We start from the raw sequence: 18,979 nt of genomic DNA, 5'->3' as shown, positions 1-18,979 counted from the left end.
CCACATGTCAAAGGAATGTTCAGAATTTGAGGGAAACATTCCTTTAAGTTCCTCTCATCCCACCCTCCCCCCTCTCATGCTGTTTTTCCTCCTCTCCCTCTCTCTCTTTCTTTCTCTCCTCACCATCACTTCCTCTCTTTCTTGCCATTGCTTTTGTACAGTAGTGTCAGTAGCCTCTTAATCCTGTTATCGCCACATATACAGGCTGACACCAAGCCACTCGCCAGAGCTGTAATCAACTACTGTACCCTATACATACACACACACACACACACACGCACACCATGAACACACTCCTCTCTCTACATCACTCTGTCTCTCTTTCTGTCACACACACACACACACACGCACAGAGCGGGTCTGGCCCCATTCTCCGTCTTCTCTGTAATCCCGCTATTTTTGGCCTCTTACTATTTTGATCGGCCATATGCCTGCATGTTTCATGCACATCTTGGCCTGTCGATCACTCATTTTTCAAATACTAGTACTTCCCAGATGTATCAGATATCTTGTCTTTGCCTGTCCTCACTTTTACTCCATTCCACATCTTCTTCTTCTTCTTTTCTTTTTCTCGGGGGTCCCTGCAACATTAATACTTCTCCCTACTTAATTAGTGAGTTGTTAATTTTTTGAGTCAGCTTAATAACCAGGCAGGATTGTCACATTGTCTTATAGTTCCATCAACAAGTCTACGTGTACTCACTCCCCCCACACGCTCACAAAAGATGCCTTTTTTCACAACTTTCTCTTTTCCATTATCTTTGTCATTTTGTACTTTCTTCAGCTGCTATTTTTCCCTGCCTTTCTTCTACACGCCTACCACGCTTATTTGCAACAGTGCTAATTTTATGGGGTCATCACTTTACTTGTGTGTATGTTCCATTCTCACCTTTTTCCTTTTGTAAAAGTATATTGTGTGCGGCTCTTTTCTTGTGTGTACCTCCGCTCTTTCCTCCCCCTCTCTCGCTGCGTCTCAGTTCCGTAATTACAGCTCTGGACTCAAGCAGTGATGGTAAATGCTTTTCTATTCCCCTCTCTCCATCACTCTCCCTCAATCTCCATCGTTTTCTTTTTCTCACCAAGCAAATTACATCTTGGTTACTATAGAGACGTGTTTATTGAATGCTTTTTGATGCACTTTCGTACTTCCCCCTAAGCCCCCTATTGCCTTTCCTCCCCTCTTTTTTCCTCTGCTCTACCTCTTTCTGTCTGCGTTTACTCTTTTCTCGCACTCTTGTGTATTGACGGTCATCTGTGCCTTTTCCCTCATTTCATTTCTCTCTTTTGTTGTCTGAGGGTGGGGTGGGGGGTGGGGGGTGGGGGGTGCACTTCAGCGTTTTTGGTGACTAATAGTTGAGGATTGAGTATGTCGGATAGATTTTCAATGCAGTAGTCGGAGCTATTGTTGTTGCCATGTACTACATGTAAGCAGATAAAGAAGGCAGGGTCTCTTATTGTACTGGTACAACTTGTGCTATCCATTACTATTGACTGTGTAAGTGGCCCCTACTGAATACAACACTCTGAGATGCAATCAATCCGATTGTGTCTCTTCTTTCTCCTCATCATCACTGATACAGTGTCCAATCTGCTTTTCTTTTTTTTTCTGTCTGTTTTTCTCTTTGTTTGCTACCCTACTTTTAAAGCAGCCTAGCCTCTTTTCCTTATGTTACCTCTTGTCCTCCTCTCCTCTCTATCTTTGATACAGAAAATAATCAAACTTCAGTACTTTTTGGGTACTGACAGAAATATGCCCAAAGCATTGAGTATAGAAAACTGGCAAGTACAGGAAGCTGGCATCAAATGCTTGCTCAGATATTTTTTTGATAAGAAATTTGCCTACTTTAATAAAATTTTTGCCAATTTTGGACAGACTCAAGAACCAGAATCTGAATCAACTTTATTACCTAAGTATGTGCACACATAAAAGGAATTTGACTCTGGTTTCTAAAAGCTCCCAATATACACACAGCTCAGAGAACAAATCTACATTAGGACACAAATGGATATTAAACTAAAGAAGGCTAAACAACGACAAATATATAACTATTATGTCCAGTCAGGTGATGACAGCGGACTCATCTCTTGTCCAAACTCCATCAGCTGATGAAATTGATTTAATATGGCATCTTGTTTGTCAATGTACTATTTCCAATACCTCTCAACAAACATAAAGTAACTATATGTTTACATTAACATTTTGTCATTTGGCAGATGCACTTACAAGTGAGGCAAGTCAATAAAGCGTTAGAGGACAGTGACTCAAAAAGAACTATTGTACAGATTCATTCATTTGCAGACTGGAACGGACAGAGACTATACACAGTTTAAAATGTAACTGAAACTACATAGCATACATTGGATAGGTCTGAGAAATGCATTGTCACATAGATGAAAACAGGCCTGTTTTTCCTCACGAAAAGCTGACATTTTGGAGATACATGGTTTTTGTAGGACAGTGACCATACAGTTCTAGTATTTTATACAGGGCTGCGATCTGCTTGGCACTGTGATGTACAAGTAATGCAAGATGGCAGCGCAGTTTTGCATCACTTGTAATGAGTTGCTTCTTAAGTTAAGTGGGCAACTTATTACGTTGCCAACTATAGAATAAGTTGCTTTGGCTTTATATACAGAGATGCTTTATGTACCCTTATTGATAGATAGATAGATAGTGTATGCTACATACAGACTTACAATAGGCCTTTTTCACAGCAGATATTTTGACTCGTTATATAATAGGAAAAGCACAGGTGTTACTAATAACATTAACAATAGCTCTGTTCTATTCAAGTGTCCCTGTAAGACATGACAGTGTGACAGTGAGCCAGCATGCACAAAACCAGTACCCCAAAACTGAAGCAGCTAAATGGAATTCAGCCATTTTATTAACCTATTTATTATTTATTAGCCTAATTAACAGTAAAATATTAGTATATATGATATGTGTGTACAGTAAGATTATTACAGGGTTTTTATATATGGCTGCTTGTGTCTAGACAACATATAACATTTGAGAACTTTGACTTTTGGTGAATAAAAAATAGGTTTTGTGGTGAATGATATCTATATGCTGCAATGTGGAAAGATGTATTATTTGGTAATGGAACCGTAACTGAAGTATTGTCTAGGCAGTAGTATCACAAAAATTGTTGTCTTCAACATATGTACTGTATATTCCTCTCATTCTCATTCTGTTTCTCTTTCTTCCTGTACTTTCTGTCTCTCCTGTTCTCCCCCCTCCCTTCTCCCAGCATTTGCGGATGATTAGTAGAGTCAGATGGAAGCAAGAAGAGGACAAGCGGCGCGCTCTGCATATTCATCTGTCCCTCTGTTCCCTCCATACACCAGGCCACTCGCTGCAGTCCCTTTTCTCTCTCTCTCTCCATCCTCTCTGTGCCAGCAGTCATCCTCTCCCCGAACACCTCCACAATTTATCCTCTCCTCTCCCTTTTCTGTCCCCGACTGTACTGTATCCCCCCTCCGCTCCTCCTCTCCATCCCAGATGGACTGAGTGAACTCTCTGTAGTAAAATTAACTTTGAGATGAACGAGGCTTTGGCTGTTTGCGCACGCAGTATGATATTCTGCCAAAAATACAGTGAAGGTTATGTCTTGATCTATTTACTGCCAAGACACGCCGCTGTTGTGACTTGCAGCTTCCTCAGTTTATGCTCTGGTCTCTAAAAACAAACAAAATTATTTTTTTTGATGCCAAAAAGAGATTTCCATTTAAATACAGCCAAAGAGGAGGCACCAGGGCAACCTAGTAGTTGAAGTGACTGTCCCATCACAGCACATACAGATTTGAATCCCATCAAAGTACTACTGAGGAGGACACAAATCCCTCACTTGCTCAGTCATATGGCTCTGAATGAGATAAGACAATAACATGTAAGTTAATATCAATCTCTTTTTATCAGCTGTGTGATTGGCAGTGGAACCACTAAATCTTGTATTTCCATACATATTTGCTCTAGATATCAATGTATAAAAGCCAAAATGGTGACAGTGACACCTTGATGTACATAAAGGAACATATTACAGTTTAATGGATCCACAATGTAAGAGAATCAAAGCTGGCTGAGCCACACAAACAAAACTGCATTTAATTTTTAGCCTTTTTTTTTTTTTTTTTAAACTAAATTCACAAATTTCTTGTTGTTGAAACACTCACTTTCTTCATCAAGTGCACACATACGAGTGTTTTCCAGTTTGTGTCTTTGTGTCTGTAATCTCAGCCTGTCAGTGTGTGTTTTTGTGGGCAGCGACCTGATGGGGATTTGGCAGACATGCTTATGTGGTAGGAACTAAAAGCAAGTTAATTGTTCCCTTGGGAAACATTCAAACAGGCCGGGCCACTTAAAATTATGGGCTGAAGATAAAAATGCAGATTTTTTTTTTCTTTCCCTGTCAATGACATTTTCCCCATCAACGATTTTCCCTGTGAGTTATTACTGCGGAATCAGACACTTGCACTGAGTGTGTGTGTGTGTGTGTGTGTGTGTGTGTGTGTGAGAGAGAGAGAGAGAGAGAGTTTTTAGTGTGTGTTTGTGGATATGTGTGTCATTAAAACGCCTCTTTACTGCTGCTGTTCTTACATCACAACGTTTGACAGGTTTTCAATGAATACCTGCAGACGTTTAATAATGTAGAAAACACACACATGTTTTCCAATAATCTCACTTTGTGCTCTGTAATTAACTCTACATACACGTTAACTTAATTGCTCTAGGAGGAGACAGGATGTAGAAGAACAAACAACATGCTCAGCCTATAGCTAAGACTTCATAATCACACCGATCAGATAGATTTACATCCAATGGAGATGAAGAAAATGAAATGAACAAGAGCATAAGCCTCTTTTAACAGGTTTGTTAACTCCCACGTGTCAATACACTGGCTGCTGGTTTGGGATTTGAATTATTAATTGCTAGTTATTGTCTTATTGCTTGAGGATGTGGATTTTCAGACAGTATCTGTCTGCTCTGCTCTGCTCATTCCCTTCTCCCCCTCATCAGAAGATGGGTGAAAGTGATATCATCTAATGATTGCCCTCTCATTCTCTCCTCGCCCCCTCTCCCTTGCCGTCTTTCAGTAAATGAGGGAAAGTGATATGGTTCTCTAATGACCAGTGTGAATAATCGCCATCTAAATAAAGGCTCTGTTTGGTGCTAGAAATCTCCCCGTCAGTCTCTCACTATCTTTGTCTCACTCATGCTCTCTTTATCTCTCCACTGGCCCATTAGCTGATGAACATACGTACATTTCCAACCTGCTTTCTCTCTCTCTGTCACATTCACGCTTCTATCTTTGTGCTTTTATTACTATTATTATCACCGTGTATGTATCTAATGGCCAGAGTGCTTTCCCTCTTTCATCATTGATCTTCTAGTTAAAGTCTTTTTGTTGTACCTTGCTTTCTTTACCTCAGACCAGACGGTCCATTTTTGATGTGGCTGTCAGTTTTCACATTCCCAGTCCATTACAGCTGTTGGATGTGCGCGCGTATGTGTATTTTTCTCGCCACAGATCAGAGAGGAGCTCAAATTGACATCCATTTCGGCTGCACGTTTAGCTTTTACATCCTCAGCCGGAGAGAATGGTGAGAGGGACCAGAAGACATGAAAGAGATGGAGAGTGCTCGAGGAGATAAAAGAAAAGCACTAGAAAACCTTGCTTGTCTGTCCGCACGTTTATTTTGTGCTTACTAAAGTTCTTCTTCTCCTCGCACAATTCTCTCCCTCTTCATTCGGGTGAGGAGGAACTGAGTTATTAAAACGCCAACCTTTCCAACAAGAGGCAATAAATCAAACTAAATATCCAGGGGAGAGAGAGGGAGGGAGAAAGGAAGGAGAGAGACAGAAAAGGAGAGAGAGAGAGAGAACGTGGAAATGAAAAATAGGAATGTATAAGTCGAGGAGGGGGATTTGATGAGCAGAAGGCTTGGGAAAGAGGGAGAGGAGACAGAATGAGAGAGCGGTTTTATAAATTGATGTAGGCGATGAGAGGAGAAGAAAGTAGCGAGGAAAATAATGAGAGTCTCATCCGGCTGGGCTGATGCCTGCCCTCGCCTCATCCACTTTGATTACAGACAGACAGGCCGGCCAATCAGGGTTAATTCACCATCACTGCAAATCAGTCAGTCAGTGAGCTACTGATTTTCAAGGCAACTAAATATTTTCCCCAGTTTGTGGCAAACTTCACCTAAAAATAATTTAGTAATGGAGACAAAAGAAATGATGAATGGATGGATGGATGTTTAACGGCCTTTTGGGGTGGGGTGGGGTGGTGGGGGGGGGGGGGGGGGGGTTCTGACATGAATGCATAATGATGATGAACAGACGATAAGTGAGGAGCTGAAAAAGAGAAGTACATCTATCACAAAAACTCATAGTTGCTATTGTCACAGTCACAAGTTGTCATTTGTCATTTTGACTGGTTGGCAAGCTTCGAGAAGGCAGGTCTTATCTAATATGAACCAGTCAGTAGGCAGATGCTGGGCAGGACAAAGAGTAGAGATAAGAACACATGTGAGTGGCGTGCTGCTGAGGTACTGAATGATAAACCTCATCCTTGAAGTACGAGGGAGGACTCAAACATTCACTGAATGGTTGAAAATACAAAACTGTCAAAAAAATCTTTCAGTAGTATGTTTCTAATCCCCTTCAAAGTACTCTCCTTGAGATGTGTCCAGAGCCTCCTTCCGTTCTTCCTGGAATTCTCCTCTGGTGGCCAAAACATTTCAGTCCCGATTTTATTTTCACAAAGTTGTAGGCAAGTTACTTGAAAAATTTAATAATTTACACATTAGGCCTACATATGATCACTCTTAAAAAAGTAATCACAGTACTTTACTAATTACTCAACGGCAAAATGCTACACATCCATCTTGTGTGTTTAGCATGTGTAGAAAAAGCAAACAAGGGTTGCGGTTTAAAAAGCAGCCAGCTTACAGTTTAATGATCGATACACAAGGGATATGTTACATGTCTCCTCTGTCTGGGGTTATGTTTAGATGCCACTTTGTGCAATAAAATAATTAATTATATAGACTGATTCTCTTTTGGTCGAGCATGTTGGATTGGCAGTGTTTTGCTGTTGTTGCCTTTTGTGATGCAGAACGTTGCAAAGTAAACTGGATGCTCGTTTTTCAGTTTTCCTATATTTGCTCTTTTTTCTTCTTTTAAGTCAGTTTTTCTGGGAAAAGATGGCCCACCCACTTTTAGTATTGGCCCACTCAAAATACAATTTCTGCCTACGCCACTGGTTTAGAGGTATTTATTAACCATCAACAGGTAGCTTAACACTAGCACCAGTAACTGCATGAAGTTGCATTGTTCTCGCACCCTCCAATGATGAACTAAACCAGGGATCTGCGAATGTAGCCTTACCAGTCATTAACGTTAGCCAGCCAGCTAAGATACAACATGCAAATAAGACAATTTTGGAATAACTTGACTCGCATTTCTCCTGTTTCGGTGGCGTTTGATCATATTCCTTCACCTCCAGACCCCATGTCAAGCTAACACATACCAGACCAGCCCAGACACCAAGTATCAACCCTCCATCAAACTACTGGTAACACAGCATATGTGTATATGTTCAAATATTGTTCAAATATTTTCCTCATCTTTTCTTGTATTATACTATGCAGTACAGTATAGCTATATAGGGTATATAGTGTTGTATAATAGAGCTGAAATGATTAATCGTTTAATCAGCAGAGAATTAATTGCCAACAAATTTGATAATTGATCAATCAATTTAAATAATTTATCAAGCAAATGGGTCTTTTTTTGTGCCTCATATCATTATAAACAAAATATCTTTGGGTTTTGGACTGATAGTTGGAAATGTTACCTGAGCCTAAATTTTATAGACTAAACAATTCATCAAAAAAGAAATCAATAGATTAAACATTAATGAAAACAAAGTTGCAGCAGTATTATAGTATATACATAGTGTAGTAATGTACGAACCAGTTCTTAATTATGATCCTGCCATAAAGCAAATTTGAATTTGATAGAGGCAGTATGGAGGAGAGAGAGAGCAGAGGAGGCAGTCTGAGTGTGACATTGAAAGGGCTTCGGGGTTAAGTGGTTAAATGGTTTAGACCCTCTTAAGTGGCTGTTTTTCCCCTTCATCGTGCTCCCTCACTCTCTCCCATTCGTCTTTAAATGCCTAATATGAGCAGAAAGACATCAATCATAACTCAGACACACAAATACACACTGAGAAGCACACACACACACACACACACACTCATTATTTTTATCTACATGCTGTATATTATGTAGCGTTCAAGAGTGGACACTATGCTCGAGTGTGTGCGTGCGTGTGTGTGTGTGTGTGTTTTTTTTAGAGATTCAGGAGACTTCCAGGGTAATAGAGAGGTTCAGAGAGCGTGAAAGAGAGATGGAGCAATAAAGAGTTACACTCTTGTTCTCTCTCCTCCATCTCTTCCCCCACTGGACCATGAGATGGGCTGTATTTCACTACATGCATTTAAAAAAAGCAATTATTATTTGCCAGGACTGAGAAAAATTATGTAATTTTTAACAAGCTTCCTAGCAAAGGCAGTGTTTAGTATTTTAAAAGTATTGAAGTTCCTTTTTTGGGTAAAGATCTGACTTTGTAATGTATGAAAATAGAATTTAGGAATTACCCTGCTGAGAGCTAATTTAAGATACTGCTGTAAAAAGAGAAACCAGCTGATCACAACAGTGTATCACAAATGAGCAAAACGCTGGTAAAATTGAAAAAGTAATGGGTCTAAAGGAGGTCTGAAGTCACAAATTTGACAGCTTGTCTCCTTTAATAAGTTACAAAATGTTTTCCTGCCTAAAATTTGTAACTGATATATGATTTAGGATTTTTTTTATTCTCTGAAACACTTTATTAAATTAGACCTCAGACAAAAGGAAGACTATCAACTTAGTGTCTAATTCAAGATATCAGTTTTAAACATGATAACACCTGCTCTTAGAGACGCTTTTTAAAACTCATAATGAAATTTAATCTGTTACCGATCCCGACTTGGAAAGTGTTTTTGTGGCTGTACTCAACACTCTTTTTGACATGCTGAGCAATTAAAATCAGGGAAAACATTGTCTTAAAAAGGAAACTGACAAAGATCCTTTAATACCCTTCAGACAGACACAGAGTGCACTTTTCTCACCTTTTTGCTTGTATGTTTAAACTTCAGGGTCTGATGCAGGGGGTTGACCCCTTAGAAAGGCACTTGAAAGACAGTGGCATCATCCTACTGCTGTGAGCATGGAAAACAACTGTGAGTGCATGAAAACAAGATGATGAATAATGGAAAAGCAAACAGAGATCATTCGGAGAGAACATTAGCTTGAGACTGCGGTAAGGCTTTTGTTTGCTGTTCTGTCAATTTTGGAGGTTGTGCTTCCTATATTTTTAAATAAAATCACATAATTTGATTTGGTATGTTTGCCATCAGAATCTTAATTCGCTAGATTGCCTTTTATTTTACATTTTACTGAGCTTTTCTCTTCAGCATATAAATGTTTGCCTGTTTATGCTTCAGGATCTGAAAGAGATGTGGGAAAGCACCATATATTCATAAATGGTTTTACATTAATGAGTGGACTTGCTCAGCTCTGTTCTTAGACACACATACACACACATATACACATATGTCACACACAGAAGGTAGCTATATGCTGCTACTAATTGAATCACGTATTACATTTCCTGGAGGATTAGTTTAGCCTGAGAGACTGGTGACTGCACGTGCTGTAAGACAGTTGGTGTTTGTGCGTCTGTGTGTATTCATTGGCATGGAGAGTCTCCATATCAATTATTCAGCTCGTGTGCTGCTCAATCAGATACTCAAGGAATCCATCTCTCCCTTTTTCTCACCTGCAGGGATTACAGGAGGTGCAGTGATGGGATGCACTACGGTGGTTTCACAGTAAATTAGCATGCTGCTGTTGTGGTGGCCAGAAGGAATTCTGAATTTGCCACAACGGTTACCGATGGAAGACAAAAGACCAGGTGATGCTGCTCATGGTGCTGGTTTTACTGGGTGATCTGCTGATGTGAAAGCAACCTTTAAGACCTAGGAGCAGGCATATAAACTATAAAACTTTAGACAAACTAAAACAAACTGCCGAGGAAATATTGAACAATAAAGTGAGCTCTGTTATTTGGTGGAACCTAAGGATTTAGGATGCAGCCCATATGGTTTTTGTTTTAGAACAGGATCTTGCTAAGTGGAGCCCGCAGATGGAAATGATTTTTTGAAAATTCCTCATATAAGTGGTGGAAACATATCTTCACTGATCACAATATTAAGCACATCTTTAAAGAAACATTTTTATATTTTGGGAAGTACCCTTATTTGCTTTCTTAGGAATCTCAAGTCTGTACTTGAAATATGAACCCACCACCAGCAGTTGGTTAGCTTGACTTAGCAGAACCACAATGTCATTTATACACTTTAGTTTTTGTACGGATTAAACATAAATAGAATTGATGTGTTAATAAGCAGCAGTGTAGTATTCAGATTCTTCACCTAACCCTAACCCTAAAGTAAAAAATACCAATACATTAATGTAAAAGGACTCCATTACAAGTAAAAGTCCCACATTGAAAATCCCTCTTGTATGACAGTATAGAATTATTATCAGCAAAATGTCCTTAAAGTATCAAAAGTAAAATATTTCTGCATAAAAATGACCCCTGTGCTATCTGATAAACTGATATTATAACTGATAGTAGCATAAACATTTAAATACTCAAAGAAAGTACAGGTACTGCACCTTAAAACTGTACTTTTGGTATAGTACAGTACTTGTAGTTATATTTCACCACATAGTTACATTTCACCAATGCTTAGATGAGCTTTAGAGTTGCTAGTGGGTGGATTTTGTTAGGCTAGCTGTTTTCTGTCATATGTAGTGTGCATACATGAAAGTAGAAACTTCTCTAATTCTCCTCAAGAAAGCCAAATTCCCAAAATGTTGAACAATTCCTTTAACATATAGGAAAAATACCTCAAATGATTGTTCTTAAAAAAAGGTGTAGGTGGTCCATTATCATGCTATAGGTGTTCTGAGGTCACCTAAGAATGACGATGGGCAGGTGGAAAGTAGCTTGTTAGTAGGGTCCAACTGTGAGCTTACTGTGACCTTTGACCTGGAGCTGCAAACAGTTGGGAGTCTTCTGTAGTGTCTGCTCTCTTGCTCTGTGACCCCACAGCAAGAAGCTCATACAAAGTTCAGGCTTGTGTCAAAGGTCCGGGAGCAAGAGGTAAATAATAAATATTCACACAGGGAGCACTGAAGAACAGAGATGAGATCACTGAAATGCAATTTTCAAATATGAATTTTTGATCATGCTATGTTGCTATTGGTTAAACAGATATCAGTAGCACTTCACTCACTTTAAGAAAACACTGGTATTGTAATGTTTCCTCTCTTATATAAAAATGCAGATCTTGTGTGTTTGGGGTGTGTGTGTGTGTCTATGTGTGTGTCTCCTAGTGTGTGCATTTCTTGAACATCATCAACTTTTTATCATGGTCTTTACGGGACAATGCAGTAAAGGTACAAGCTTTCTGTCCTATGCAGTGTGACAGAATCCTCTTTCTAATGCCTGTCTGATCTTCTTTCTAATATTTTATATAGGAGAAAACTTGTGTTTTTTGAATCCAGAGGTGATGCATAGAGAAAACATGTTCCTGACCATAAAAATATACTTATCCAAACTTCCTATGAAATTCAAATGAAACATTTTTGACCCAACACATGAAAACTGGGGATATTAACACAAACTTATTTTAAAAAGTAATGAAGCTTAGGGAAAGTTCAATCAGGGAGACTTATCTTCATGCTAACTCTGTCTGAATGATTCCCCCCCCCCCCCCCCCTTTCCTGCCTCTTCTCAATCAGCTGAGGGCGTTCTCAATTAAACAAGTCAGCCTTTGTCATGACTTCTGTGAACCGATCATCTCGTTGCTGTCCAATTTTAAAACTATTCCTTTCTCTGCTGCTGTCAGCTGTCATTTCACTGTCAGATTGATGAGGCCTGCCTCCACCCCTCCACTTCAGCTGGATGAGTCTTTCCACTGAGCTAATCAAGAATCCTGCTCCAGATCACCTCCATCCCTTCTTCACTCTTTCGCCACTACCAGTGACTAGACCCTATCAGACTACCCCCCTAAAATGATAACATCACGATGGGGTCTCATCACCTTACATAACCTTTCAACTTTTCCTGTTATGCATACTACAGTATATCAATCAGTATATAAATTCATCTAATTCTCTGAGCACTTCCCTCCTGATTAAAATATTTAGCCATTATGCATTGAATTGTTCAAAAGGTTGCCACTCAGCAGCCAGCTCTGATTTCTGATGTTACAGTTTCCCAAAAGCACATACAAGCACTAAAAGGAAAGACCTTTCAAACAGTCACTACTTTTAACTGCATATAACAAAAAACAACTAAATTGTGATGGATTACCTATATCAAGCATGCTTTTTTCTTTGAAGGATAAAGCTGGCATTTTTCTATATTTTTCTTATAGTCAACAATCTTAACAAAACCGACAATATTCGATCCTACTTCCTATTCAATGTGTTTCCAAAGCCTGATATATGTTATTCCTTGGTGTGTAGACCTCTCTTGTTGTCCAAAAATAATTAAAAACACATCAATGAGCCACACCGTTGCACTGGGTGACATGTTCCTTTGCTATGAATTACGGTTATGGTAGTTCATTTAGAAATGGCTCCAAAGACTAATAACAGCGATCACGTTTTCAGTCTCTGGAGAATATGGTTCGGTGTGAGGCAGATGCCACTGCGCATGTGCGGGAAAGTGATCACAAACCAATGGGGCCCATACTCTTTGGGGTGAAGGAACATGTCACCCAGTGCAGTGTGGCTCACTGACGTGGGTTTTTGGACAACAGCGTTGCAGCTACATATATTGGGCTTTGTATGTAGATTCACAATGCTTGTAAGTAGGATGAGTTCAGGATCAATCAGGATCAGTGGTTTGGCTCTGCACATGAGATTTGTTGACAATAAGAAAAATACAGAAAATCACCAGCTGCGTCCTTTAACATACTGAATGTAATAACTGAATACTGACACCCACACCTGCCAAAGAGGTTGCAAATCAGTACAAAAACATGTGCAATATAAATACATGTTATACAATGTGTAGAAAATTGGTTAAAATTGTTCTAACGGAATTAGGTACATTGCTGCAATCAGTTGCATTGTGTCTACACAGTGCTTATGGTGTTATTTTGTGTCATGCTGTGTGTATGTACACAAATGCCAACAACAAGGGCTGGCATGGACTACCCACAGCTCTGTCCAAAGTTCTCCAAATCCCTCATTATTCCATCCATCCCTGCGCCTGTCTCATGAGGGAAAAGGGATGCAAACGACAACAGTGAGAGGCTGATCTGCCCCTCAGTTAGAGCAGGGAATGGGGGGATGAGCCAGAGGAGGACAGTGAAATGATAAAGAGGACATAGTGCTCAGAGCCTGTGTGTAAAAGAGAGAGAAGAGGAGAGAGAGCAAGATAAGAAGAGGTAAGTGATTTACAATGCTGTGTATACTGTATGTAGGAGGACTGAAGCAGGAGCAGCAAAACTAGAGGAGGCATTGACTGGCTTGGCGAGACAATAAAAATAGTGCTGACATGGTACAGTTAATGGTGTCTGTGTTTGTCAGCATGTAACAGGAAAGTGGGAGAGGGAGAGTATAAATGAAATCCTTCCCGGAGCAGTGATAAAAAAAATTAAAAAAAAGAAGGAATGATTTTGAAAACAAAGAATGGAAATCAAAGTGAAAGAAGAGGAGAGCAGGGGTTGTTTCGATCCCAATTCCAAATGTTAAATCGCACCTATTTAGTTAACTGCTGATCGGATCGATAGATGAACTTGAGAAGAGGAGGTGGGGGGAGGGGTGGGGCGGTGTAATGAAAAGTGGCCGAGGAGGCCAGGAGACAGTTAGGGAAAACCGTGAGAGGAAATATGGTTGCCATGCAAAAAAAAGAGCAGTGGAGAACAGAGGTAAAGAAGGAGGGAGAAAAGAGGGATAGAGGGTTGAGATGATGGATGTGCCGCTCTCGTTTCGTGCCCCCTAACGAAGACTCTAATTAGTGTTTGTGTAATTCCACACTGTCTCCTCCGCCTGCTCATCTTAATTAACTACATTCATCTTCCCCTCCCTCCATCTATCCCTTTCTCTTGCCCTCCCTCCCTCTGCCCTCCTAAAATAACATACTGACTGTCTGAACCCCACCTGGACCAGACCTGCTTTTACTTACTCACTATCTCTCTTTCCCTCCCTTCACTTTCTGCCACCCACTTTTATTCTCCATCCTTTTCTTTTACTGCATGCATTCCTCTGCCATCTGATATCTCTCCCACTATTTTCTCCCCACCTCACCTTGAAAAAACTCTCTAGTTGTCTATTTTTCCTTTTTTTTTGGTGCTCTGTCTCTCTGTCTCTTTTGCAGCTGACTGTGTTAGTGCTTGGCCAGCGTAAAAGCCCACCCACCCCTGTGAGTCTCCAGAGCCATGTATTGTGACGGCCCGTCTAGTCACCCCGGTCATTAATTTCATCAATAGGCCCAAGAAGTAGCAGCAACATTACCACAAATACATGGCTACTCCAAGTGAGTCACACGTTAAAGCCAAGTGACATTTCCCCCCTTCCCACCAAAACAACAAGCCAATAAATTCAGCAGTAACTCTAAAACAAATTGAGGACGACACAAAGCAAACAAAACACGGAAACAAGGGAAAAAGAGCCACACAAATTATTTCAGTGAATCTGGCTCTCTCTTCAGATATATGAGGGCCAATTGGGTTTAGGGGACAGTTACACAAGTGTTTGAATGGCAGTTTTGAGGAGGAGGAGAGATGGAGGGGGCTGGGTGAAGTGCATTTACAGATGGAGATGACAGGGCTGTTGATGACTGGTCTGTATTGTGTTATTGTAGTGAGCTACAGATGGATCCGAGTACCTGCCATCATTTAGCCCCACAGTCTGAAATGGCTTTCCTGCTTTCAGTGTTTCAGCAGTCAGTCAGTGTGACAAAGGACTGCTGGCAGTCAGAGCCTCTGTTTCACAGCACTCCATCTCTGCGCACACACATGTGCGCTTGCACACATGCATACACGGTCGTAAATATTCTGCACACATGGGTACCCATGCGCACAAACCCAATCAGACAAGCTGCAGAAGAGGGCCCTTAGCACTCACTGTTTTAAAAAATCAGGTGCCATTCATAGTCAGTACAAGAGAGAAAAAAAAACATTTATGTATTCATGTCTTGTGTTTTGTGTGTATATATGTGTGTGTGTATGTTAACATGTTTGTGTATATGGATGCTCTGGACACGCAGCAGTAAGCTCTAGTTTGCTGAGAGCTGCAGAAATGGTTTTTCATCCTCTTTGGTATGGACACCAAAGACCCAGTTACACCCATAATGCACCATCACAACCCAGAATGCATTTCACCCTTAAAATTTGCTGGCTGCCTGTGCTAGGCCAGATATCCATTATACTTCCCAGATGGAGAAGCGGCATACACACACACACAGGCATACACAAGCTAAAACACTCACACAAATGCTCACCCTACACCCACACACACATGCTACATTGATGGCAATTACAAGCCAATCGGTCCCACCTCCTGCTGAGGGTCAGAGGTTAATCTACCAGGGTTTCACCTGACAGCACTTCCTTGCAGCATCCGAGCAGAAGGAAGAGAGGGAAGCCGAAAGCAACTAGCAAATAGATGCAGGGTGAGGAGGGAGGAAGCCAGGAGCAATAGGGCGACAGAGATAGCAGCGGAGACAGAAATCAGGGGATTGAGATAAAATGACAGAGAGGAAGCTACAGGCAAGAGAAGAAGAGAGAAACAGACAGAGAGGGAAAGAAAGAAGAGAGACAGTGAGCGACAGAGATATAGGCGCAGAGGACACCAGCTGTCTACCAATCAGGATGGTCCAAATGGGCAAAAATCTCCCCACTGTCCTTTCAACTTCCTGCGCAGATATGATGTCATCCTTGGTGGCTCTGAGGAGTCATCCTCAAGAGTGGAAGGTGCCTTTAGGCATTGATCTCAGATCAGCTTAGCCACTGGAATACCTAACCTTTAACAATAAAAGGAAAATGCAAATCTGACCTTAGATGACAGTGTAAGTTAAACCTCTTCTCACTCTCCTAATCTTGGTGCCCACTGGGCTCAGCATCACCTGTGCTGCTGCTGCTGCTGCTGCTGCTGTGGCTGATGAAATGTAGATGTTACAAAGAAAGGGTGGCAGCTGGCTTTTTCAACCTGCACCTGTTCCTTTTCCAGTGTGTGCATGTATGTCTGTCTGTGTGTGAAAAGGAGAGGGGGTGTTCTTGTGTATGCGTTCGCCTACCTGCTGTCTTCAGTGTTTCTGTGCTGTCTGCTAAAGCAAACTCACCGGGGGGATGATACAGTACTGAGACTTGTGATATATGAGGCGTCAGGAACAAACACACACTAAAAACTCTCTCTCTCTCTCTCTCTCTCTCACTCTCTCTCTCTCACACACACACACACAAGCTCATATTGTTATAACTATCTACTTAAGTGGCCTAAACTTTTTACTTTTTTGCCAGGTTCTGTGATTTGCAGTGACCTTGATGAAAATAATGAATGATGTGCCATGGACTTTGCTGAAGTGAGATCTAAACCCAGTTGAACACCTATGGGAGATTTTGGACTGATGTGTTAGACAGCACTCTCCAACACCATCATCACAAAACGGAATAAGGGAATATCTTTTGGAAGAATGTTGTACATCCCTCCAGCAGAGACTTGGAGGAAACAATGCCAAGGAGCATTGGCACTGTTCTGACATGCACAGGGTGGCACAACACCTTATTAAAACACTTGCTGTTTTTTTTCCCCTTAACTTTTCTTTAACATTTGCATATGTGTAGTGTAGGGCTGCAACTAACCATTATTTCAGTTATCAGTTAATCTGTTGATCATTTTCTCAATTAATCGATTAGTTGCTTGGTCTATTAAATGTTAGAAATAGTGAAAACTGTCAGTCGCTGTTTCCCAGAGCCCGAGGTGATGTCCTCAAATGTCTTGGAAGACTAAAGAAACAAGAAAATATTCATGTTTGAGAAGCTGGAATAAGAGAATTTGGACATTTTCTCAAAGTGGTTGGCAATTAATCTTCTGTCGATTGACTAAGTGATCAATCAACTGATCGTTTGCAGGTTTAATGTGGTGCGTATGGTGTTATCTATTAGTTTCTCTTTTGCAAAAGCACAAATACATGGTAAATAGGACTATTTCTTCTTCTGAATAAAGGCCATTACCTGTATTGTGGTGTTAAATTAAAAGTATGAACTATAAACTATGGAATTATGTCATTATGTCATTCTTTAGGCAAATAATCAACTCAGTAAATTTAAGCATTTATTTCTTTTAGAAAATGCCTCCATGTAACTTTTATCAGTCAAATACTTTGTATATAAGCACTAAAAATAGAGATTTGTATTATTTTTTTGCAATTCAAAAGGTAATTCAAGTGTGTTTATGTGGCTTTACAGTCGAGTACATCTCCAGATATTACTGCGACCCTCCTTCTCCCTCATTTTCTTTCTTCTTCAGCTACTGTAAACCCATCTCCTCCTTCACTGATGCGCTCTTTCTGATTTATGTCAAGATCTTTGTTAAAAAATGCAGAGTAATGAATACAGGTCTTTGTATGTGAGTGTGATAGTGAGAGAGAGAGAGAGAGAGAAAGGGGGAAAGAAAGAGATTTACTATTGTGCATCCTCTATGTGTGATGCTCAGATATTTCTTTCAATGCTATTGTTAAGATGATAGACCTCTCTGGCTTAGCTGGAGATTAACATTCCCTGCAGGGCTACACGGTCTGAATTAATGTAAAAAAAAAAAAGTATTTATCCAAAAAAGAGACATAAAGTATCATCTCGATACCTTAATAGCAAATGACGGAAATAGAGAGTGTTGACTCATCACATTGAGTGGGAATTTGTATGTGTGTTTGAATGTCTACACTTCTTCGTCATACTTTCCACATGAACTTTTCTCAATGAATTGTTCATGTTCCTCAAATATACATAGGCAGAGATTCCCTGCCTTAAAAAAAAGGGAAAAAAAGTCTAAAATGGGGAAACTCAGCAGATTCCAGTTTTTTTTGGATCGGTGCCGGTCTCCTTTCGTCGAAATTTGGGATCATCCTCTTGGAGCTACCGACACCGACTTCTGATGTAGAAGTTAAATAAATAAAATCATTTCTCCATGGTAATTTTCGTCAAACCTGCCAAATGCAGCCTAAATATTTGACACGGAAGGAGAGAAGATCAGTGAGAAGTGAGATCAAAGTAGGGGCGGGGGGAGGGTGTGTGTGTGTGTGTGTGTGTGTGTTTCAGAGAGAGTGTGTGCGTGTGTGTGTGTGTGTGTGCATTGGGATGGTGCAAGTGGTGATGAAACGTATTCTGCAGTGTGATATTTTCAACACCACCAAATCCCCCCACGCCCCCCCCCCCCCACCCACACCCCCCCATCTCCTCCACACATGGAAGTAATCTAAACTCAAAGCAATGTCTGCGTGTGTATGTGTGTGTTTGTCTCCAGCCGCTAGCAACTATTCTTCATATTCCTGTCACCTACTCTTTTCTCTCATCTTCCTCTGTCTCCAAAACAACACACACACACACACAAACACACAAAACGATTGTATTTGTCTTTATCAGTCCCTCCATTTTCCTCGCCCCTCCTTGTGTTCGGTCTCCTTCGTTCAATATTTCATGCTGTTGAGAGCGTATCTATTCTGAGCTCTCTCTCTCCTTCTCTCTCTCTGTCTCTCTCTCCGTACACCCTCTCTTCCTCCATCCCTCCTGTCCTCTTAAAAAAACCCTCTCTCCACACATCACTCTTGCTGTCCTCTCCCTCTTT

General features: G+C 40.6%; 1 protein-coding gene across 3 annotated transcripts in view; it reads left to right on the top strand.

Moving 5' to 3' along the window:
• The window catches only part of efna3b (ephrin-A3b), an 87,587-nt gene that overhangs the window by 2,792 nt on the left and 65,816 nt on the right, over positions 1-18,979 (top strand). Inside the window, exons 2-3 of one of the 3 annotated variants that reach the window (XM_042423177.1) lie at positions 9,208-9,371; positions 9,897-10,025. The exons of 1 other annotated variant lie outside the window; for it this stretch is intronic. The gene's annotated coding sequence lies outside the window, so the exon portion shown is untranslated. The remainder of the gene's footprint in view (positions 1-9,207; positions 9,372-9,896; positions 10,026-18,979) is intronic. One more of the 3 variants, XM_042423178.1, reaches the window with a different exon arrangement.

This window comes from Thunnus maccoyii, chromosome 10 (genome assembly GCF_910596095.1).
Source record: "Thunnus maccoyii chromosome 10, fThuMac1.1, whole genome shotgun sequence".
In the NCBI taxonomy this organism is placed as follows: domain Eukaryota; kingdom Metazoa; phylum Chordata; class Actinopteri; order Scombriformes; family Scombridae; genus Thunnus; species Thunnus maccoyii.
The sequence above is the reverse complement of the archived record's forward strand: the minus strand, read 5'-3'. Positions and strand labels throughout refer to the sequence as shown.